Here is a 24098-nt window from a genome sequence, read left to right as displayed (position 1 = left end):
CTCCCAAATATTTACAAAGGGAGGCTGAAAGAACCAAATGTCGGACACCCTGAAGAAAGGTACGCACCAGGGAGTGTGTGGCCAAAGGTCGTTGGAAAAAAACGCCAAAGCCGATACCTGGCTCTTGATGGTACTCAAGACCAATTTCTGTTCAACCCCCCCACATTGAAGGAAGGTTAAGATCCGATCCACCGAGAAGGAGCAAAGATGAACCCCAAGAGACTCACACCACGGAATGTACATCTTCCATGTACAACGGTAGATCTTCCTAAAAGTAGATTTTCTAGCTTTCAACAGCGTAGGAATCACCGACTCAGACAATCCTCTATCCTTTAGCCCCTGGCATTCAACAGCCAAGCCGCCAAAGCCAGCGATTGTAAAGTAGGATGGAAGATTGGTCCTTGGTACAGCAGATCCTCCCTAAGATGAAGTCCCCAAGGAGCATCGGCGACAAGCCATACCAGATCGATGTACCAAGATCGGCGAGGCCAGTCTGGAGCCACTAGAATGATCCTTCACAGGAGTCGTTGCAGAATTTCGAGAGGAGTGGAACGAATCGGCCGCCCACCGTAGAATTCCCGGGTACTTACCGAGCTGCCAGGACACTTCTTGTGCCCCTTTGGGGATGGACATAGACCACGGCCGTGGCCTTGTCCGAATTAATTTGTACCGGACACTTCTGAAGACGAATTGTCCAATGAGCCAGACAAGTGTGATCGCTCGGGGTTCCAGTGCATTAATCAGCAGTCTGGACTCTGCCAAAGTCCAGATCCCCTGTGCTGAGGATGCCTCCCCACCTGGACAGGCTGGCATCTGTGGCGACCACCGTCCAGTACAGTGGGAGAAGGACTTTCCCTGTCGAAGCGCCAGAGAAAAAAGCCACCTCTAGAGACTGTGGATCCTTGTCCCATTTCGCCAGAATCTCCTTTGCAGAGATCTTGTGTGGAACTGTACAAATAGAGCTCCTTGAAGGTGGACACCATCAGGCCCAGCACCCATATGCAAGCCTGGAGGGATGACCGTCTGCTGATCAACAGAAGCTGAATTGCAATGTCTGGAGTTCTTCCAGAGGAAGAACCACTCTGGCTGAGGCCGAGTCCAGAGTCAGACCCAGATAGTCTAGTTTTTGAGAAACCAAAGCAGACCTCTGAAGGTTCAGAATCCAACCGAACTCCCGCAGAGTAATCTCCAGATGTCCATCAGAGTAGTCGGAGACTCCGCTCACAGAAGATGATCGCCCAGATACCCTAGTGCCGCAATCCCCCGCTGACTCAAACAATGCCAGCATCGGGCCAACACTTTTGTGAAGACCCAAGGAGTAGAGGTGAGACCAAAGGTCAACGCCACAAACTGATACTGCTCTTCCCCCACGGCCAAACGGAGGAAGCGATGGTGACCGGCACATATTACAATACGCGGGTAGGCATTCTTGATGTTGATAGAAGTGAGAAGAAAACCCCCTGATGTAGGGACGCCACTACAGTGCGAATGCACTTTATTCGGAACTTCAGTACCCGCACAAAGCAGTTTAGCGCCATGAGGTCCAGAACTGGATGTACCTTGCCTTCTTTCCTGGGAATTGTAAAGAAGTTGAGTAAAAACCCCTGAAAAAATTCCGAAGTTGGGACTGGAACAATCACCCCTTAAAGTAACAAGTTTTGCACTGCCCCAAAGAGACTCTGTAAGCATCCTGGGGACAAGTGCAGGTTGGAAGGGAAGAACCTTTCCGGAGGATAAGACCGAACTCAATCTTGTAGCCTGACCGAATAACTTTGCGGACCCACTCATCCTGTACCAGGGCAGTCCATGGATCCAGAAACCAGCGAAGCTCCTTGCCCTTGGTAGCTGGCAGAAGAAGAGTACTCTTCCCCCCTGTGAGCCCCTAACAAATGTCATCCAAGGAAGTTCCAAACAGGCGATCCCCTACAAAGAGGAGATCAGATAAGACCTTCTTAGAAGTCTGGTCCGCAGACCAGCATTTCAGCCAGATAATACGCAGAAGGACCACCGCTGATAAACAGCCTAGAAATCAAAGGAGCCGCATCCAAAGGAGCATCAAAGATAAACTGTAGCCCTTGGATCAAATGATCCGCCAGCTTCTCAAGACAGGGGGAGGCTGTTTCCCCTCCAGGTCCCGCGTAAAAGTTTAGCCCACTCGGTCAGAGTTTGCTACAGCAGGGCAATAGTAAATACCGACCTAAGTACTCAACCAGCCACAGGGAACATATGGCAGGCCAGAACCTCCGCCCTCCTATCAGCTGGATCTATAAAGGCCGGGGACTCCTCAACCGGAATGAAATTAGCTTTATTCAACCTGGAATTCTGCTACATGTGGGACCGTCCACCTTTTAAGCAGTTAGTCCTCATAAGGAAACCGCAAGGCAAAAACACTTAGGAACCACTGCGTTTTGGACAACCCTACTGTTTTGTGACAATGTTGTCAAAGTACAGTAAGTGGTAAGGGGAACACTTTGGAGGGCTTGTGCTTGCTGAAAGGGACCGGTGCCTTTGACGCATCATCACTTGCAACCTCCATTTTTAAAATTTTATGCGCTGACACAAACAGTGCATCCTACAGCACCTTTTCATGCACAGCTAGAGGAGCAGAGGAATCATTTTCGCTATCTGCAGACCCAGCAGGGTGACTTGCGTCCATGGCGGCCAAAACGATTTCAGGATCAGATGTAACAATCAGGGGAGGGCCGCTGACTGCGATCCCGCAAAGGGGACGCCGACCGAGGGCCCACCAATGTACCACCTACTGGACCCCGCATAATAGCCCCACATAATAGTAAATAGCCCCCTTAAAGGGGGCTGCCCGCCGTGGCGCAGACATGCAGGCAGGGTACCCTGATGGTCCTACAGCGCTAAAAAAGGGCAGGTGCCCCACACAATAATGACGTCAAGGCTATCATTGAACCACCCCCACAGTGCCACCTCTTCCAAGGGACGCGCCAAGCTGACCGCATGGCCTAGCAGGCAGCAAGCCGTGGTCTAAATTTTCATGGAGCTCCAGCCACAAGTGCACAGATCCCAGTCCGGCAGATGCCCAAAGAAAGAGTAAGGGCTTCAGCCAAACTCACTGGGGTCGCACCCCCCCACCCCCCCCCACAGAGGTGCCTGACCTGGCCGCATGGCCTAGTAGGCCGCGGCCTAGCAGGCCTCAAGCGGCAGCCCAAATTTTTGGGGGCGCTCAGCCACCTGGAGGCGAGCCCCAGAAAAGCCGACCACCCAGGGGCAGTGGAGGGGGGGGGATCAGCAGCAACTCCAAAAAGCCCCCCCTTTGTGGCAAAAGCCAGCTCATAACCTTACCCATGAAGGGGGGGGCCAAAAGACCCTCAGTGACCACCAAAAGTTTAGAGGGGCAGGGGGAAGAAAGGGAACCCGGGGGTCCCACCGTCCCAGGGAGGGGCCCACGTCCTTCTCAAAACCCTCCAGGAGTAGAGGGGGGACGGCTACTTATCATACCAGGAACAGAGTAGGCACCAGTCCGGACAGACCACTGCTCCATCGGAATGTGGGTGACTGTCAGCCAGGTGGAACGTTATGACTCAGGCGGAGGCCAGGTCGTATGCGCCCTCGTGAGATGTTTAACTCACAGCCCAGCCCCCGTTCAGTGGGGCTATGTCGTGGCTGACCTAGCTCGGAGCTGAGGCCTGCCTGCGCTCGTTGGCCAGACTAGGGGCCTTTGGATCTAGATTATCCAGTACGCCGCTCAGTCTGGCAATTGATTGAAGATTCTCACAGTAACAAAATAACAAAGATAGGAAAAAATTCCATTTCATAAGGAAAAATCGACAGGACCAGAGATCCTAGCAAGGAACTAAGTCCTTACTCCTGACTAGGCAGAAAAAAAAACAGAGTGCCTATAGCTGAGAGTGTGTTTATACCCCCTAGGACTGCCCATAGGCATTGTCAAGCTTTTTCCTGCCTAGTGTCCTGCCCCTGTAGGGGGCAGTATAACCCAATGGTTAAGAAGAATCAGGAGCTGTGTCCATCAATGAACGAAAGAAAAATAGAGAATTACATGCTAGAGGATGTATAGGCAACAGCCTAAAAGAGATTTTGGTATCCACTACCCGCTCCTCTACATAAAGATCTCAGTTTTTCTAGTGCCTCTTCAAAGGAGGTGTTGCCATCAAAGTGAGTAGGAGTGTGTGTTCCCTTACTCTGATGACAACACCCTTGATCTCTTACCTCTGCAACCCTTGCAATCTCTCCAACACCTTTTTTACTCTTTCTGCTTACAGCCTTATCAATTTCACACTTACCTTGTTCTCCCTTTCTGTCCAGAATGTAGTATACTTTGTCTTCAGGAACATACCACACAGCAGCTGCACTTTTTTCCTATACCAAATACAGAAGACAAAGGCTCTATTAAAAAAAAAAAACAAAAAAAAAAAACAAACTTGGCTAAGCAGTAATCAGACTCACCGCCCAGATACTGGATCATAGGACCATCTGACAAAGTTTCTCCTGTGGTGCTCATGACAGGGATGGGTAGGCCATCTACAGGAGTGCAGCCAGACTGTTGAGGCAGAAAGGAATGTAATATGCATGCTTAGCATTCCTATTCACCAGAGTCTTCTGTTGCCATTGAGACGCCAGGTACTGGGGCCACTGTTCTATTGCATTCTCCCCCTTGACAATGGCCCATTATCATAGACAAGATGGGCCCACTTGCCTTTTACTCTGAGGATGCCACAGAGGTGATGGAGGCAACATAAAGTGGTCACCTCTTCTTGTTACCCCAATGCTGTACCGAAGGGCTGTGCCAATGCTCCAACATCACTCGCTGCAATAAAGGGCCCTGCCTCTCCTCTGTAACCTGGGAAAAAAATGACCAAAAAACATTTTTTTTTTACATTTTGCGCATTTCAGCCTATATTAAAAAAATGTTTTTTTTTTTTTAAATTAAAACAGCGAGCCAAAGAAAACATTATACATCTTAAAAAATATTAAAATTGTTTAGGCACCCAAATTAATTGTAGAATTGTCATGTTAACTGAAGCATGCTCACGCTGGTAAATTTGGCCTGGGCATCTTGGCATCAATTACCTCTGGTCATAAAAGGGTTAAACCCTAACATTTTTACATTAAAAACCAGCATACTTATGCAAATACATATGAAACTACACAAGCTCTGCAAGTCAATTCTGCAAAGTGTGGTCTCTAATCTGAGCTCCTAATTTAAGACATAGAGTATCTCACAAAAGTAAGTACACCCCTCACATTTTTGTAAATATTTTATATCTGTTCATGTGACAACACTGAAGAAATTAAACTTTGCCAATGTGTGCCTGCAGCAAATCTAAACAAAATGGCAGCCATACAGATCAGTTTAGAACTAGTCATTTGTGTATTTACATATAGTGAATATACAACAAGCTAAACTGTTAACCACTTGATTCCTGAGGGCTATTTTAAAACGGCACAGTGCTGTTTTAAAATGACATTTTGTCCTGAGCAGCAGGTATGTTAGAACTGAATGCTGTCAGTGTCCAAATGAGGAGCTGAAATTCCTGGGCCTCTCTTCTTGCTACACAATGCTCCATAGCAGTGCTTGTAGCAGAACACTGGAAACACAGCACTTTCTAACTTCCTCCTTCTATGGATGCTCAAGCAGAGCTGAAGCAGCCTTTACCTGGCTCTACCGACAACAGCAAATTACTATTATAAGTAGTCTGCTGCTGCACAGAAGCTTGAGGGAGGTCTGATTCAGGTCTCCACTGACCAGACCAGAACCCCCACCCCATGAAGAAAAAAAGTGGAGAAAAAAAACATAAAGTATCTGATCTGAATGCCATTCTGTATACTGTGTAAGAATCAAATGCTTATGTTAGTAAAGGCAATGTCATTTGAAATTTTGGCAATAGCAAACCTATAAAAAAAAAAGTCTTCCCCCCCAACCTTTTTTTTTTTTTTTTTAGGTAAAATGTTATGATCAATAATTTTATTGCAATTTTACATTTTATGTTGATATTTTGCTGTTTTTGTTTCTTTTGTGTATGTGTATTATTATTATTTTGGAAAATTACAATAAATGAGATATTGAAAGAGAAAAAAAAAAGTCCCTTTCATGCTAATTTGTGTCCTTTTCAACCTGATTTTATCTTATCTAAATGTTAGCTAACAATTTACACAAACCAATTTTTTTTCCTATGTGTGCCAAAATGTAGCATTGGAAAGGGAATACAGCTGTACTGAAGTAAAATGCAAACATTTGTTTTGAGTTTTACCATTTCATCATGTTACATAAAAATCACACCTAGGTAATATCCTTTTAATCAGAAGACTTTTATAGTTATATTTTAGGGTACATATCTGGGGCTGCACTATTATGTAAACTTTGCTTTGGGAAGAATTACAGGAACATACAGTTTTTCTATAAAAATTTGTATTATTTCTTCCTAATTAGAACCTAGAAAAAAAGATATATATACCCAAATCTGATATTAAATAAAAGCCCTACCTGTCTCAAGAAAAACAATGTATATGTACACAGTAGGGTTGATTTACTAAAACTGGAGAGCACAAAATCTGATGCAGCTCTGCATAGAAACCAATCAGCTTCCAGGTTTTTTGTTTTGGTCAAAGCTTAGATGAACAAGATGCAGCTAGAATCTGATTGGCTACCATGTACCAGATTTGCACTCTTCAGTTTAAGCAAATCAACCCTAATATGTTAGGGTAGACTTTAAAACCTAAAAGACATAAGATGCAGAACTGAGACATCTCTGAAAACAAAGAAAAGTGCTCTGGGATTTAAGAATGTTAAAGAAAAAAAAAATCTTGGGGGACTCAAAGGCTTTTTGCTCTGGTGAGGGTGCTGGAGATTTTGTCTAGTTTTTACATTTACTACATCTGTTTTCTATGTCACACAATCTCTTATATATATAGCTGTTAACATATTACACATTATTAACCAAACATCCATAAAACTGGTCATCTTTTTAGACATACAGTATAGACAGATGGACCGCTATTCTTTCTTCTCCTAAAATAAGTCGGCACCTGCCTGGCCTGCTCTCTTGCTTCATTCTTCCCTTGGCAGAGATGACCATTCAGATTAATGAACTTCTCAGTGATGCTTGAACTTATTACTGCCATAAGGATGGGTAGATCCTGGCTTTTTCCAGCATTGTTTAAATTCTTTGCCTTGTTCCTGTAGCAAGAAATGGCTTCTATTATTACCAGGCTTGAAAAGTTCTGGCAGGGGATACCGCACGGAGCCCACTTCCTACTGGCAAAAGCACACTACAAAACTGCTTTACCCAGGAACCCATTCTCTGCACACAATGTGTTGGGAGGGTCTTGGGAGTGTAGAATTCACTCCTGAAGTTCCTGCTGGACATTTTACGGAATAAATTGATGTCATTGACTCCATTTACCAGCACAGTCACAGGTACCTTGAATGACTGAGCAGCAGAATTTCCCATGCAATATCATCTGGCAACAGCTTTTCCCAAGCTCTTCTGGATACTATAAAGATGCAACAGCCTCCTCAGAAGATGCTCCCTCTGGGTAGCCAAATTCTGTTTCTTAGGCCTCTGCCAAAGGCCAACTTTCTTATATTTTTAACCACTTGCCGACTGCCTAACGCAGATCTACGTCGGCAGTCAGCCCCTCACAGGCAAAGCGATGTAGGTCTACGTCGCTAGCTTGTGAGGGTCTAGGGAGCGAGCGCGCGCCGCCGAAGGCGCGCTCCCGCGCGGTCACGCACCCCCCCGCGCGTGTGACCGGCGGACCCGATGTCCGCCGGTCACTCTGCGATCGTCGGGGGAGAGGGAGAAAGTCAGGCGGCTTGTGTAAACAAGCTGCCTGTCATTCTCCCCTGTGTATGAAGGATGATCATACGGTTCTACTATGTAGAACCGTTGATCACTGTTCATACATCTGAAGCCACAGCCAATCACAGTAGAAAGCACGCCCCTAGGGACACACATAGCCCCTCCCTTTCAAAAAAAGTTAACCCCTTCACTGCCAGTGTATTTTTACAGAAACAGTGCATGTGTATAGCACTGATTACTGTAATAATGTCACTGGTAACCCCAAAAGTGTCAAAAATGTCAGTCAAGGGTCCGATCTGTCCGCCACAATGTTGCAGTACCGCAAATAAAATCGCAGATCACCGCCATTACGCGTTAAAAAAAAACCAACAAAAATGACAAAAATCTTTCCCTTTGTTAGTAAACGCGATAACTTTTGCGCAAACCAATCAAAATACGCTTTTTGCGATTTTTTTTACCAAACATAGGTAGCATAAAACAAATTGGCCGAAAATGTTAAAAAATTTTGATTTTTACATTTTTTTGGGGGGGAATTTCATATAAAAAATGTGAAAAATATTGCTATTTTTGCAAAATTTACGCTCTTTTTTTGTTTATAGCGCATGATCAGAAAATCGCACAGGTGATCAAATACCACCAAAAGAAATCTCTGTTTGTGGGAAAAAAAGGACGCCAAATTTGTTTAGATACAGCGTCGCACGACTGCGCAATTGTCCGTTAAAGTCACGCAGTGCCGAATCGCAAAATACCCCCTGGCCAGGAAGGGGGTAAAATCTTCCGGGGCTTAAGTGGTTAAGGTCTCCACAGGTCAGTATTCTTCGATTCTTAGAGCCTTTACCACAGGCCAGCTTTAGATTCCATAGGCTCACAGCAGACCCCTAAAGAGACAAAGATGTGGAAAATAGAGAAATAGCAGATCGGTAATGTTATCTTTATGGTATTACTATCTTATCATAAGGTGTTTATGTTGCTATAGATGACCTGGTTTCTGAGCAAGCGACTTCTACGTGTCTAAGGATCTCCATTTTCTCCTTGGCTTGCAGTTTATTGTAACGAACATTTAACCACTTAAGCCCCGGAAGATTTTACCCCCTTCCTGACCAGGGCCTATTTTGCGATTCGGCACTGCGTGACTTTAACGGAATATTGCGCGGTCGTGCGATGCTGTACCTACACGAATTTTACGTCCTTTTTTTCCCACAAACAGAGCTTTCTTTTGGTGGTATTTGATCACCTGTGTGATTTTTTGATCATGCGCTATAAACAAAAAAAGAGCGTCAATTTTGCAAAAATAACAATATTTTTCACATTTTTTATATGAAATTCCCCCCAAAAAATTTAAAAATCAAAATTGTTTAACATTTTAGGCCACTTTTTTTTTTACCATATGTTTGGTAAAAAAAAATCGCAAAAAGCGTATTTTGATTGGTTTGTGCAAAAGTTATTGCGTTTACTAACAAAGGGAAAGATTTTTGTCATTTTTGTTGTTTTTTTTTTTAACGCGTAATGGCGGCGATCTGCAATTTTTTTTGCGGGACTGCGACATTGGGGCGGACAGATCGGACCCTTGACTGACATTTTTTACACTTTTGGGGTTACCAGTGACATTACTACAGTAATCAGTGCTATACATATGCACTGTTACTGTAAAAATGACCCTGGCAGTGAAGGGGTTAACTTTTTTTGAGAGGGAGGGGTTAAGTGTGTCCCTAGGGGTGTGTTTCTAACTGTTATTGGCTGTGGCTTGATGTGTAAGAACAGTGATCAACAGTCCTACATAGCAGAACTGTTTGATCACCATTCTTACACAGGGAAGAATGACAGGCGGCTGTGTTTACATTAGCCGCCTGCCTTTCTCCCAGTGTAATGGACGATCGCGAGTGCCCGGCGGACATGCGCGGGAGAGTCCGTGACCGCGCGGAGCGCTCCTCCGGCTCCTCCGGCGGCGCGCACTCGCTCCCTAGAGCCTCACAGGCTAGCGACGTAGCCCTACCCTGTGAGGGGCTGACCGCCGCCATAGATAGTCGTGCGGCGGTCAGGCAAGTGGTTAAATTGAAGCTTTATACCCCCTTCTAAAAGGTGCGGATACAACATTATTCTAATAAAGGTCGGGGGGAATTCCAAAGCGTATCCAATGCATTTCGGGAGGGCCAAAACCAGACAAACCAGCTATTGACAAGATCTATGCTTGTAATCGCACTAGGAGAAATACCGTTAAAGGTCCAGTTCACTTTTAGTCTGTTTATTTCAAGCTCAAGCCTTGTTTAAGAGGGTAGTTTTGGAAAACTTGCTAGTTACTCTTTCAATTGTCCCCCTGTCCTTTAACCACTTCCATACCACACGATTTCTGGCACTCTGCTCCTACAAAAACTCATCATTTGTTTGCTAGAAAATTACTTGGAACACCCAAACATTATATATATTTTTTTTTAGCAGAGACCCTGGGGAATAAAATGGTGGTCATTGCAACTTATTTCACACCGTATTTGCGTAAAAAATAATTTAAACGCATTTAAAAAAAAAAAACAGTTTTTATGAATAATAAAAAAAAAAGTTAGCCCAATTTTTTTGTATAATGTAAAAGATGATGTTACGCCGAGTAAATAGATACCTAACAAATTGCGCACACTCGTGGAATGACGCCGAACTTCGGTACTTAAAAATCTCTATAGGTAATGCTTTAACATTTTTTACAGGTTACCAGTTTAGAGTTACAGTGGAGATCTAGGGCTAGAATTGTTGCTCTTGCTCTTACGTTCACGGGAATATCTCACATATATGGATTGAACGGCGTTTACATGTGTGACCGCGACAAATGCACTTAACATTTTTTTTTATTGTTTATTTTATTTTTATTTTTACACTTTCCCTTTAGTTTTTTTTTTTTTAATCACTTTTATTCCTATTACAAGGAATGTAAACATCCCTTGTAATAAGAATAGTGAATGACAGGTCCTCTTTATAGGGAGATCTGGGGTCAGTATAACCTCAGATCTCTCCTACAGGCTAGAAAGCCTGAAATACAAGAAAAAAAAATGATTTTGGCTGTTCAGCCAAGATCTGTGTAGTATTGAAAACTGCCAGGCCGGGAGTGAAGTCATCACGTCGCGCCGGGGCCTCCGAGAGTCATAGAGACAATCTGGTCCTCGCAGTCTCTACGGTGAAACTTTCGCCGGCAGCCGATTCCTTCTACGGCTTGCCGATCGCACGGGCGAGCCGGTAGAAGCACCGGAGGGCGTCAGGAGGGGGGATTTCCGCTCCCGCCGCCTGTAAGAATGATCGAGCAGCTGAACAGCCGCTGTGATTGTTCTTATGGTGAAGAGAATCACCGACTGAAAAAAAATGATATCTGAATAATGTCTGCAGCTGCAGGCATCATCCAGATATCCCCACTCAAAGCCCAGGACACCATATGATGTCCACCTAAGGGGAAGTGGTTAATGGAACAAAAGTATATCTGGACTTGGCTAAAACTGGTGTGACTTTTTAATTTACATTCTGTCCCAAATAGAAAAAGACCTTTCTTTAATTCGGCTTCCTCTACAGGCAAGACCTAGGCAAGCCTCTACACTGCCATTTTCACCAGGCAAAGGTCTGGGAGGGAAGGACTCTTTTAGAAGTCTGCTCCAAATATTTATCCTCTTCCCTCAGCTCACATCACTGGAATAAAACCCTCAGTGATTTGCCAAAGCAGATAGCATTTATAACTAAATACATTGTTACGTCTCACTTTAGCTACTGAAGATGACTCAAGAGTAACTGGCAGAAATAATCAAAGTGATTAGGAGAGACCTAGTAAAAACAGATAACATGAACAAAGCTCAGGCTGGCTACATCCTAGCTGCAAACAACACAGAATTTGACTAAGGGCTCTTTCACACGGTCCGCCTCCGTAGGCGGATCCGTGCTGCTCAGCGGGGATCGATCAGTGATCCCCGCTGAGCCGGCGGATGACAGCTCCATCTCCGCTTGCAGTGCGGAGTGGGAGGTGTCACAGCCCCCGCTGCTCTCTATGGGGGATCGGATGAGAGTGGACTGCCTGTCCGCTCTCATCCGATCCGATCCCCAGGACGGATAGAAAATAGGATTTCCATCCGTCCGGATTTCGCAGACAGGATCGGATGCGGATGGCAGCGGGTGTCAGCGGACATGTCACGCAGACATCCGCTGCTCCATAGGGCTGAATGGGGCATCCGATCAGATCCGCCTAAAAAACTGACAGGCGGAGCCTAAGGGCTCTTTCACACGGGCGGTCCGATCAGATCCGCCTGTCAGTTTTTTAGGTGGATCTTATCGGATGCCCCATTCAGCCCTGACACCCGCTGCCATCCGCATCCGATCCTGTCCGTGAAATCCGGACGGATGGAAACCCCATTTTCCATCCGTTCTGGGGATCGGATCGGATGGGATCGGATGATCCCCCATAGAGAGCAGCGGGGGCTGTGACACCTCCCTCTCCGCACTGCAAGCGGAGACGGAGCTGTCATCCGCCAGCTCAGCGGGGATCGCGGATCGATCCCCGCTGAGCAGCACGGATCCGCCTACGGAGGGGGACCGTGTGAAAGAGCCCTTAGGGACAATCCAGTTTAAGGCAGGGTTCCTACACTAATCAAGGCAGCAACATTAATGTAGTAAAGAAATGAATGCATGTGTGTAAATGGGGATAGAGAGGGGCGAGAATAGGCAGTTCTGTAATATAACAGGCAGAGCTAGAAATTCGGCCTGGGATCTCAGTTCAGTAGAAGGAAGCATTGTCAGCCCAAACAGGAAGTTAGTAGCTCACTGGATTTCTGGCAGATGAACAGGTATTTTTTCCATAATTTTAGCATTTTTAAAGGAATAACATAAGGAAATAGGTAGATGTACTGACCATGTATTTTTGTATGTTATCCTGACATACATTTTAATTTACTGCTGGGCCTTATTTATTAAAGTTACTAAAGTAAGACTTGTCTGAGGCAATCTTTTATTATCATTAACACTAGCCTTTAGTTTGTAGGTTTGGTTTTTAGGCTTTTATGAAAATAAGAAATCCAATATCCATAGAAATGTAGCAAGCAGTTCAGCCAGCTACACATGATGAATGCCAGGATAAAAGTTAGAACCACTCAGCAGGCAAGCTGAGTGGATTTAAAGGCAAAGTTTTCATGTTTGACTAGAGCATACCTTTTTATTAAACAACAGAGAAATCTGCAGAAAGAGACAGCTTTAAGTGTCTATTTTGGGTTAGGTAATTCATTTCTATTTAAGTACATACTGCAGCACATTACACTCAAGATTGAATAGTTTTGAATTGTTGTTTTATAGTGTCACCCCCTCCTAGAACATTGTGAAAGTTGTTTTCATAGCTTATTTTAAACCCAAGCCCTAAGGCCGACCATTAACATTATTTTTGGAGCACTTTACTGTGTTTCTAAGCAATAGTGACATTTCTGCAACTTCCAACAAAAACAAATAGCTATGGTTATAGGTGGCATAAAACTACCACCAACAGCTTGTTAGAGAGGAAAAATCATGATGCCACACAATATAATCCTGTAACCTAGTTCCATACTGCTTATATGCACATATACTTTATCTCCATGACTTGGGTAAGACATGTTTTATGTATAATTGTTCCATTTACAGGCAAGAGTAGGTGAGATCTGTTGTGTAGGTACCTTCTGCCACCTTCCACCAGTGTAATCACTGTAAATCAAAATTAAACTAATCCCTGCCATGTCTTGTCAACTTGTAAAGATGATCTTCGTCTTGTTTCTCTCAAATCCTGGTAATAAGAAAATCCTCAGCAGTTATCTCTTGGATAGTGTAAAAAAAAAAAAGGTTTAAAGATTTCTTGAAGTCATTTATTAACCCACTGCTGCCAGAAAGGCTGGCTACCCCTCAAAATGTTCTGTAAAAATAATTTTTTTTATGATGTAATTGAATATATTAGTAAATGAAATATAAAAACCTCATATCCAGTGATACAAACAGTAGGGGCAGAACCATAACACGGAATCAAGACACCTGAGCCTACTAGGACATGAGCTTTGATTACACTTGAACCCACAAGTGGATGAAATGGTTATTTTGTGAAGGGGAGCCATTGACAGTCGCCTACACAGTACCATCATGCCAAGGATAACAATGCTTAAAAAGTCACTATACCCACATCTTTAACCTGCCTAGCGGTAACCCCGAGCGTGACTCGGGGTAGAATTTTCCTGCTGTTATCGGTATCCCCGAGTCACGCTCGGGGTGAATGTGCAGAGTGCGCAGCGGTGTGTCTTACCTTCTCCTGGCGATCCAGCGATGAGCTCTCATTGCTGTGACCGCCGGCCGAGATCCCCGCCGCTCGTCTGTCGGTATGATGACTTCCTAGTTCCGTTCCCTGCAGCAGCAATGCTACATGGGAGCGGAACTAGGGAGGGAAATTCAAACGTTGCACAAAACACAAACACATAACATTTATATATGTATATGTATATATATATATATATATATATATATATGTGTATATATATATATATATATATATATATATATATATATATACGTGTGTATATATGTATATATATATATATATATATATATATATATATATACGTGTGTATATATGTATATATATATATATATATATATATATATATATATGTATATATGTGTATATATATATACATATATATACACACACACATATATATATATATACACACATATATATATATATATATATATATATATATATATATGTATATATATATATATATAAAACGCATGAATTATAATCTAATCAATAATATAATTAGATTATAATTCATGCGTTTGTGTTTCCAATTTATCACATCTGGGATGTCTACTAGACTCTTGTTTTGGTCAGGTTTAAGTCAGTAATTACTAAGAATTGTAGGCCTATAATACATAACGCCAAATTTCCATGAAAAAAATTGTACCGCTTTTGGTATAGAATTCCAGACATAATCATACCGCCAGGGAGGTTAAGAACTATCAATTAATGATGTATTATATGCTGTTCATACTCACTAAAGGCCCGTACACACGATACAAAAATCGGAAGGGAAATTTCGTCTGACGAAAGATCTGCCTATTTTCGAATTGTTAGTATAGTGCTTTTGACAGCTGATTACGGATTTTCGGAGGACAAAAACCGGATGTGCAGGCTATAAAATTTTTATCGTCCGTCAACACAACGTCCGATTTTCGTTTCATTAGTATAGTACAGTTTTAGACGGAAAAAAATCTTAAGAGCAACACTAGGCATGCTCATATATAGACGAAAGAACACATACACACGGTTCATGTCCCCAATTCAGCAAGGGATTTTGCAGCTGTGGTGGCAACTCTGTCGTGCCCCTCCAGCCTGTGTCTTAGAATAGGAGGGAAGTAAATCCACCAATAATCTACATGTAATATTCTGCCCCCCTTGTGCTCAGTGTTCAGTAAGTTTCTATTCATTTCCTTCCTATCACATCTGAGCAACCCATGTGACTACAGAGTCACACATGTGGCTGTATACACAGTGGTAAATGACATCTCACTCAGCCGCCCCCTCCTCCCCCATGCCCACTAACCAGCTAAACACAATGGGGGGCGGAATATTACATGTAGATTAATGGTGGATTTACCTCCCTCTTATTCTAAATCGCAGGCTGGAGGGGCGTGACTCAGCCTGTGACTGCCAGAAATCTACCCACACTATGTTATTTCCACAAAATAATAATGATTTGATTTCAATTATATTTGTATGCCAATATAAAACAGTTTGATATTATTTATTTATTTTTACTCTGCATTCCAAAGTTTGTTTTATTATTATTATTTTTTTTTTTATTTTGAACATGTGACCATCAGCAGCGGACTAGAAGCTCCGCCTGCTTATGTTTTTCTGCAAACAGGTTTGGAAAGATCTTAGTCATGTGACAGCTGTATATCGATTAGGAAAAAGGTATGAAGATATTTTTTTAAATTAAAATAAGTACAGTGCCATCATCTATATACAGAAATAGAAGGGAAAATGGAAATGTAACAGTGTGTGTTTAGCATCGCATTAAGCGAGGACATAATTGCACACACAACATGATGACATCATCAACAATTACCACAATCTAGTCATCTCTTTTCTAGAGAATAATGCAACAAATGTACTGTATGTCCTTGCTTATATTCATTAATGGGCAGGGCTTGAGAGCTGTGGTGGTGTTCCTCCTCATTTTAATATAAAGTTTTAATGTCTTTCTACCTGCTATGCCTACCCACAGATAGCAGTGAAATTGGATCTCATGAAGGAAGTTACACATGTGTTTCATCAGGTAACACTTTATGTCCTCACCATGGGTATCATAAGGGGCACCCAGCAGGCATAAATTACATAAATGCCTTAAACCCCTGTGCTGAAGAGAGTTTTTTTTGCACTTCATTGCAATAAAATGAATAAAGACTGCAACGACTGGCTGTGCTTAATGCTGCAGACTGATACTTCTTCCTTTTCTCCTTCCATCAGAATACTTGAAGGTAAGGCTAACAATGACGTAGATGTCTTTAGTCTTGCATGCATTTCTGCATCCACTGTATAACAGGGCAATAGAATAATGAGATCATAGTCTTTAACCCCTTCCCGACCGCCCACCGCCTTTTTACTGCAGCAGTTTGGCCCCCCTGCGCAAATCGACGTAGACCTACGTTGGACGCGCGCCTGCAGCTAGGGGGCGAGCGCGCGCTGCCAGTGGCGCGCTCCCGCCCCCACTCGGCAGCGGGGAAGCCGATGCATGGGACAGGCGGCTGACACCCATGATCGCTCCCTGCTGAAAGAGAAGAACGGTCAGCTCTTGTAAACACAGCTGACCGTTCTTCTTCCTGGAATGATCATAGAGCCCCTGTCATCCTTCTATATAGGATCACAGGTCTCTATGATCATTTCACAAGCCACGCCCTCCACAGTTAGAATCATTCCCCTAGGCTCACATTTAACTCCTTGATCACCCACAATATTAACCCCTTCCCTGCCAGTGTCATTAATACAGTAACCGTGCATATTTTTAGCACTGATTACTGTAGTAATGTCACTGGTCCCCCCAAAAGTGTCAAAAATGTCAGTCAGGGGTCCGATCTGTCTGCTGCAATGTCGCAGTCCCGCTAAAAATCGCAGATCATCGCCATTACTAGTAAAAAAAAAAAAAAACAATAGAAATTACATAAATCTTTCCTGTATTCAGTAGACGCAATAACTTTTGCGCAAAATCAATCAAAATACGCTTTTTGCTATTTTTATTACCAAAAATATGTAGCAGAAAACAAATTGGCCTAAAATGTAAAAAAAAATAGATTTTTAACATTTTTTTTGAGAATGTTATATAGCAGAATGTGAAAAATATTCTTTTTTTTTCTCAGAATGTTCGCTCTTTTTTTGTTTATAGCGCAAAAAATAAAAACCGCACAGGTGATCAAATACCACCAAAAGAAAGCTCTATTTGTGGGAAAAAAAGGACGTAAAATTTATTTGGGTACAGCATCGCACACACGACCACGCAATTGTCCGTTAAAGTAACGCAGTGCCGGATCGCAAAATATGGCCTGGTCATTAAGGGGGAAAATCTTCCGGTCCAGAAGTGGTTCAGAAGAAGCTTCCCTGGTACTCAACTGCCTGGGAAGCTTACCTAAAGAGCAATTCATGTGCTACTAAGTACTATCTAGGAAACATTGCAATTAAAGTCATAAAGTACACTCACTTCTCCTCAAAGTAGAACTATGGTTAAACATAAAACAAATCATGTACACTATTTTGTCAAAAGTATTGGGACACCTGCCTTTATACGCACATGAACTTTAATGGCATCCCAATCTTAGTCCATAGGGTTCAATATTGAGTTGGCCAACCCTTTGCAGCTATAACAGCTTCAACTCTTTTGGGAAGGCTGTGCACAAAGTTCAGGAGTGTGTATGGGAATGTTTCACCATTCTTCTAGAAGCTCATTTGTGACATCAGGCACTGATGTTGGATGAGAAGGCCTGGCTCCCAGTCTGTGCTCTATGTCCTCCCAAAGGTGTTCTATTGGGTTGAGGTCAGGACTCCGTGCAGGCCAGTCAAGTCATTCCACCGCCAAACTCGCTCTTCCTTGTCTTTTTCATTGCATTTTGTCATTGTTGCTTTACTGTTACAAATACAATCCAGACAACGTTTTTCCATCTAGCATAACGGGCACTTCAACAGCCTGGACCAGAATATAGGAACAAGATACATTATATATATATATATATATATATATATATATATATATATATATATATATATATACACAGTATCTAACAAAAGTGAGTAAACCCCTCACATTTTTGTAAATATTTAATTATATCTTTTCATGTGACAACACTGAAGAAATGACACGTTGCTACAATGTAAAGATTGGGCCCAGTTAGCCATTTTCCCTCCCCGGTGTCTCGTTAGTGTTACAAGGTCTCAGGTGTAAATGGGGAGCAGGTGTGTTAACTTTGGTGTTATCGCTCTCACTCTCTCATACTGGTCACTGGAAGTTCAACATGGCACCTCATGGCAAAGAACTCCCCGAGGATCTGAAAAAAAGAATTGTTACATAAAGATGGCCTAGGCTATAAGAAGATTGCCAAGACCCCTAAACTGAGCTGCAGCACGGTGGCTAAGACCATACAGCGGTTTTACAGGACAGGTTCCACTCAGAACAGGCCTCGCCACGGTGGACCAAAGAAGTTGAGTGCACGTGCTCAGTGTCATATCCAAAGGTTGTCACTTTGGGCCCAATTTGGACATTTTCACTTAGGGGCGTACTCACTTTTGTTACCAGTGGTTTAGACATTAATGACTGTGTGTTGAGTTATTTTGAGGGGACAACAAATTTACACTGTTATACAAGCTGTACACTCACTACTTTACATTGTAGCTATAGTGTCATTTCTTCAATGTTGTCACATGAAAAGATATAATAAAATATTTACAAAAATGTGAGGGGTGTACTCACTTTTGTGAGATGCTTTAATATATATATAATATATATATATACCCACTACACACACAAAGTTATTACTCCACTTTGTAGTGTTAAATATTTATCTTTTTAATTTATTTAACTGATACGTTATAAAAACCAAGAGCTTACTGCAAAGACATACAGTAACCCCCAGCAACTGCTCAGAGACTGATGGAAGCTAAGTTGTCGGCGACTGCATACCACTCTTTTTATACAATGGTTTTAAATAAAACCCATAGTCTTATCCATTTAAAATGATTCATTTTTTTTTCAGTCGGATACTGTAGAAAAATGTCATCACATTCTGTTTCAGTGAGCTAACCTTACTTCTAGGGTTTGAATAACTATATGCTTTCAAACCTGCACATCTGTCCAACATCAGTGGTTAGAACTATGCCTGGTAATCCAGACATAGAACATTTATATTTTTCTTTTCTTGCCTGACTATTAAGAAGAAACTTCAGACTTACTTCCATGGGCCTGCAAACCCTTGTGATGATCAATACAGTGCAGAGAGTGACTTGCCCAGCACATCAAAGTGGAGCTATTGTAGAGAGGCACCAAGACAGAAGGATGAAGTGTTGAGGATTATAGTGCATGAAATCATTTTCCGCTACTACTACATTAAGTGGTGCATTCAACAAGCCCTGTAAAAGCAAATTGCATAGTGATCACACCAAAATTCAGCTGACTTGGATGTGCTAAGGGATGAATGGAACAATAAGACACTTCCATTTCCTACCTAACAGCAGTACTTGTGTTGGCGACATCTTACTGAAATGTAAATACGATCTAGATGTATTTCACAACTCAGAAACCAAAACTGCACGATTGACAAAGCAATGAAGCGAGAACAGATGTGCATTGATGCTGTACTGAATTTTACTGTTTCATATTGCCATTTTTTTCAGAGAAAACATCCTTTGCCTTTTCAGACTCAATATCAATATCTTTATTTTTGATCATTTCCATTTAAAGTTAAATTTCTGTAAAATATGAACATTTGCCACAAAAAAAAGTAATTAATGTGTGTGTGTATGTGTATGAACGCTGGCTGTACAGTGATAAATATTTTTATAAGAGAATTGATTATGTTCACTGGAAACGAGTCCTCCTGGGCTTCCAAATACCTGTGCTCACTGAGAAGATGGTCTCCATTCATCGGCTGTTGGTTTTCCTGCATGTCCTTCCATCAGAACCCGGATGTTAGGCTGACTGCTGTTGGATCAGCAACTGTATACACTAGCCAAATGTCCAACAATTTCTGCTGAACCAGCTTATATTCAGCTCCTGTGTACCAGCCATAAGACTATACAGGCGGTCCCCAGATTACAAACATCCGACTTACAAACGGAGGGAGACAACAGGGAGTGAGGAGAAATCTAGACATAGGAAGGGAAATTCACTCCTGTAAGGCCCATTTCACACATGCTGTCTGGACATCAATGTATCTCTATGTAAAAACGGATTACAACGGATTAACATCCGTTTTCATCCGCTTCCGTCAACGTCCATTTTTTGGAACGGATGAATGCCCTATTTTTCATCTGCCAAAAAAACAGATCGGACGAAAAACGGATGACAACGGATGAAAAACGGATGACAACGGATGATAACGGATGAAAACAGATGAAAACAGATGAAAAACGGATGAAAACGGATGAAAAACGGATGACAACGGATGAAAACAGATGAAAACATGAAAAACGGATGAAAACGGATGAAAAACGGATGACAACGGATGAAAACAGATGAAAACAGATGAAAAACGGATGACAACGGATGAAAAACGGATGACAACAGATGAACACGGATGACAACGGATGACAACGGATGAAAACAGATGAAAAACGGATGACAACAGATGAACACGGATGACAACGGATGAAAAACGGATGACAACGGATGAAAAACGGATAACAACTGAGATGAAAACGGACATTGACTGAAGACAAAAAACGTGACTGAACTGATGAACTGAACGGACCGTATGTGTGAAAGGGGCCTAATAGTTCTCATGGGAAAAAGGTATCTCCACTGAGGCTTTATCACTAATCCTTGTTTCCACAACAACCCAAAATGTTCAAAATCCAGTTGTCACAGGGATAGGAAGTGAGGTGAAATCTTCTGAACAGGGATACAGAAAGCCAAACAAATAGTACAGGGGTGTTAACCCTTCCCTATGCTATCCAAAAAACTTAAAAATTATTCTTTTGGCTGGAGTTACACTTAAAAGATGTACCTGTTCCAACTTACAAACAAATTTGACTTAAGAACAAACCTACAGTCCCTATCTTGTTTGTAACCCGGGGACCACCTGTATATATGAAGGTAGCAGACATCAAAGGTCAACTTATTTTTTTTTTAAAACCACAGAAAGTGTTTATCTTAACATGCACACCATTCTAATTAGGCACATCTTATTGTAATTGAGCCACTCCTGAGATTTTAGAGAAATTATCAGTTCTAATCTGCTGTTACTACAATCTTAAGGAATCATGACATTCAGGGTGTAAGGCCTAGTACACATTCGTTTTTTTTTTTTTCGTTCAACCCAGCAGGGCTGAACGAAAAAAAAAAAAAAACTGACAGCTCAAGAGGAGCCGCTGTACTAACTATCCGACATTACCCCTGGTGTTCTATTGTGTTCTGACAGGGGGACGCCCCCCCCCCCACCAGAACACTCCGGTCAGCACTCTCAGCCATTGGCTGAGACACTGATCGGGAGCCGACCGGCAGACCTTTTTTGGTCGTACCCCTTTGACAGGCCGGCTTCTGTCAGACCAACTGCAGTTGGCCAGTTTCTATTAATCCCGACATTCGGCCCGTGTGTACTAGGCTTAAATCTAGTCCTAATCTAGTTCTATTCAGAGGCTCTTAGGAAACAATGGTAAAGTGGTTGTAAAGGCAGAGGGCTTTTTATCTTAATGCATTCTCTGGATTAAAGCGGAGTTCCACCAAAAGTGGAACTTCCGCTTTAGGGAGTCCTGACCCCCGACATGCCACATTTGGCATGTCATTTTTTGGGGGGGGGGGAGCGGGTACCTAGTTTTGACAGGTACCCGCTCCCACTTCCGCTCGGAGCGCCGCGGCGCCCTGAGCGGAAGTTCTCCTCTCCCCCTCCCTCCCTGCAATCTTCTGGGACACGTCAGAGGTCCCAGAAGATTGCCGGCCAATCACGGCGCGCAGCGCGACTCGCGCATGCGCAGTGGGTACCGGGCTGTGAAGCCGCAAACTGTAACAGCCGGGTGCCCACAGCAGTGATGCCGGCGCCGAGGGAGAGGATCGAGGCTTCGGGCGACCGCATCGCTGGACCGTTGGACAGGTGAGTAAATGGCTGGAACTCCGCTTTAAGGTGAAAAAACTTTCTGAGTGTAGCTCTACCCCCCCCGTACTTACCTGAGGCCGATCTCGATCAAGTGATGAGCAGTGGCTCTCTCGGCTCTCTCCCCTTATACTTTTTTGAGCCCAAAGTCGATAAAGTGATGTGCACGAGAGCAGCATCTCTCTTGGCTCTCTCCGCATATGCTAAGTCACAGCAGCGGGAGCCACTGAATGCTGTCAATCACAGCCAGTGAGGAGGGGGTGGGGTCAAGCTACACTCTGTGTGTCAATAGACATATAAAGCCAACTCAGGCGAGAGCCCGCACGGGCACTCCCATAGCAAGTTGGTTGCTATGGTGGGCACTCAGGGGGCGGGCGGGGGGGTGGACAAGGTTTACAATCACTTTAAGTCTGGTAGCAAGGCATTGTTGGAAGAAACAAGTACATAAAGCAATAGAATAGGTTACCTTTATGAAGAGAAGTCCAGTTTTCAGCAATAGGTTCGATGCACTGAAAAAATCTGCTCTTTGGAGTCCAATGCAGAGCAGATTTCCTATCCCAAAATAGCACCCTCTAGTGGTGACTAAGAACAGCTTGTTGCCAAGATGGAGACAAAAAAATAGCCAAGCCATGCTTCTAAGGATGGAAGGATGGTATCATTGTTATCATCAGCAGGAGATCCTTTTCTTTACGGGTTCCTCCTCATAGCATAAGGTTGTAAAAATTCAGATTCTTTACAGTAGTAAAGTGGGGGCGGTAGCAAGAGCCCCATCCGCATTTGAGAGTTTGGCAGTTTCTGCACATTTTGCAGCTGTAGTTGCTACCTAACTACATTAATGTAATACAGCTTATATGTTGTACTTCTCCATATCTCACTTTGCAGTGACAAACCTGCTGGGTCCAAGTTGGAACCCTTGGGGGACTTGTGTGCATTTTGGCTGTTCTTGCAAAGACTTTCGTAAAATTCTGCTATTCACAGACATAATTAGAAGTCTTCCTGTGAAAAGAAATGATATGTAGAGGTTTCAGATTCAGAAAACCAATGATGACATCCATCCTTCTGTCTATCCATCTATCTCTCTACCCTATCTACCTCTGTATACAGTGTCTGTCACTTGTCAGGTAACTCTGAACTAGCAGACACATTTTATTTGATCTCATAGCCAATAGACAATAATGTACCTTAATTGAGCTATATGTTTAAGTGTAATTATTGCAGGAATTAAATCCCAGAAGGCTTAGTTCATACAATTATGATTTTTCCATAAGCATACCTTATTTAAGTGAAAGTATGCAGCCTCAGGTAACCTCTGAATACCACCAATTATGACATTATGACCTGCTATATCACATAGTGCTAGGTACTATGGCAGATGAAGACAAGACTAGCTACAAAATCTATGACAGATGTAATTATCATAAAAAAAATGGGAAGCTTGAAACGTCACAATTTTATGTGGAATTACATTATCATGTGCTATAAATCTATGATAATGTGTCCTTTTATCTCGCATCTATAAATAGCAGGTGCCATAAATTAAAGTTGTGACTTATTTGACAACTAAATTACATTTTTCCATTAAAAAATAAGATAGCATGTATGTAAGATAGCATATATGTGTAGATCTGTAATATGCCATGATGGTCTTACAGCGCAATGCAGTCATTTTTGTATTCTGAACAATACCTCTCCATCAGTAGTAATTTACTAAAACCATTTAACAGAAATACTATATATGCTTATTTAAAATCTGCATACAGTATCTGGCACCTAGAAGCTCCAAGATACATAGTCAAATACTTTCTAGCAACTTGCCGACCGCCTAACTGAGGATGTACGTCATGATTTTGATGTTTAATACCGGGGTAATGGCTGCAGCTAGATGCCATAACCCAGTATCATTCCTTCTCTTAGGCAGCTGGCTTTCCGATAAATGGGATTTTAGAGGCAGAATCACCACAGGATCACTTTTAGATGTGGCAG

This window comes from Pelophylax lessonae (genome assembly GCF_965119305.1).
Source record: "Pelophylax lessonae genome assembly, chromosome: 5".
Taxonomy (NCBI): Eukaryota; Metazoa; Chordata; class Amphibia; order Anura; family Ranidae; genus Pelophylax; species Pelophylax lessonae.
The sequence above is the reverse complement of the archived record's forward strand: the minus strand, read 5'-3'. Positions refer to the sequence as shown.